Source organism: Triticum aestivum, chromosome 6A (genome assembly GCF_018294505.1).
Source record: "Triticum aestivum cultivar Chinese Spring chromosome 6A, IWGSC CS RefSeq v2.1, whole genome shotgun sequence".
In the NCBI taxonomy this organism is placed as follows: Eukaryota; Viridiplantae; Streptophyta; class Magnoliopsida; order Poales; family Poaceae; genus Triticum; species Triticum aestivum.
In genome coordinates, this window is record NC_057809.1 from 164,271,952 (window position 1) to 164,274,152 (window position 2,201).

The following is a 2,201-nucleotide window of genomic DNA, read 5'->3' on the forward strand; positions in this document are numbered from 1 at the left end:
GACCCGGTGGTGGCTTAGGGCAAGAAAGAAGAGATCGATAACCAAGCCGGCGAGTTAGCCTCTTGGTGATCGAAACCCCAGCAATACCAACACAACTACACGTAGGCTTTTACTGTAGCGACCCGACCCGAATGGATCAAGTCTCTGTGCTTAAATGTCATCCCTGGATCGGTATGCTGACACACACAGTACTCGAGGATTTATAACAGAGGTAAATCACATGTAAAAGTAACGTAAATACTATTACCTCAATCCAAAAATAGCGGAAGTAACAAGGTTGTGGATTCCCATCAACACCAATGGCAAAGTTGAGTGTAGAAATTGTAACCCTAACGTATCACTTACTCGTCGTAAGATAATCCTGAAACATGAGACATTGCAGCCACAAAGGGTCAGTACATTGAATGTACTGGCAAATTCACATCATAGAGAGAAATGATGAACAATGGCTATCACTACATGCATATATGGCTGGTGGAAAAGCTCTATGGTTATAAGGTTTTTGCGAAAAGCCAATTTTTCCCTACTACAAAGGAATAAATTTTATTTAACTATCATGGTGGTTGTTGAACATTGAGAATGGTTGACAGCATTCTCAATCCCAATTAAGTAACATCATTAAACCCAACAAACTTAATTTAAAGTAACATGATGAGATTCACATGATAATCCAAGTACTAGATACTCGAAACGTCCATAACCAGGGACACGACTAATCATGATTAGTTTATACACTCTGCAAGGTTTGCGCACTTTTCCCCACAAGACTGATCTCCTCCGTTGGGATTCTCGCACTACATGGTGTTTGAGAAACGGATGACCGAGACATAGTCTTTCAGAAGCGCTAGCACCTTACGATCGGGTAGACCGTTACACCTACTTACCCCTACATCTGCTAGTCTACCACTATAAGAGTTCACACGACTTAATCAACTATTCTAGAGCCCATAATAGCTTGTGGCTACACACGGAAGTTTCTAGTATGAATAATCTCATGATCCCTTTGATCCTGGGTGGCAGTCCATAAAAAAACAGGCAATCCTGGAATACCCAGGTGCCTAGACAGGCAATCGCTGGAATACCCAAGTGCCTCAATCCACCCAGATGTGTGTTAAAGTTGCCACCTTAAGTAAACCATTAATTAACAATCTCACATCTGTCATGAAATCCTCTCTAACCCAATCCACGTCTATGAGCATAGCATAGCAGTATAAGCATAATGTAATAGTAACTCCCAAGGTTTTAATGCAGGGCAATAGGTTCCTACCTCATCAACTACTTCCCAATACCCACATGTTATCAATCCTACTCATGCAATGTTTGAGGGTTGAGACTAATGCATAAAAACTGGGTATGAAAAGGGATATGATCAAAGTGTGAACTTGCCTACAATGTTGATGAAGATGATTCGCACTCATAACTCTTGATAGTTCTACTCATCACACTCCGGTCAATCTATCGTAAGCAAGCAATAGTAACCGCACATAAGCAATCACTCAAAAGATCGGAAAGAACGAAGAAGACGATTCAGAAAACATCAAAAACAAGCAAATAACTCTTGATACATAAAACAATTTCCAACAGTACCAAAATTATGTGAATTTGGCCTTATCAGAAATTTTAGGTCAAGAGCTTCGATTTGCAAAAAGAATCAACTCAAACGGAGTTATGAAACTCAAGTTATGATCAAACGAAGTTTAAATCTAAATCTGATCTAATTCAAATTTTAAAACTTTCAAAAACATGTTTGAGTTGTTTTAATGGATAGAGGGGATCATAACGAAGACGTGGGCGTTGGTTCGTTGGATTTGGACAAACGAGCAAAAAGTTGTGATAGATTCAAGATTAGGGACTAAACTGTGAAGAAACTAATTACATACGGGTCCCTGGCCGAAATTAAACAGAAAAGGAAAAACCTATCTAATGAGCGTTCGCTACAAAGGCATATGCGAAGAAAACCATTCACTAAAGAGGCCTAACTGATGAACGCTCACAAAATAAACTAAACTAAATAATAAACCGTTTTTTTAAACCAAAGTAAACCTAAACCCTAAAAAAACCGGACCGGGCGGTTTATACCGGTTCGGGTCGACGGCGGCGGATGGCAGCAGCGGCTCCGGCGTCGAGGCGAACGGCGGCGGCGGCGGCTTCGGCCTTGGGCGGCGGGGCAGACGGCGGACGACGGCGGAGCTCCAGCGGAG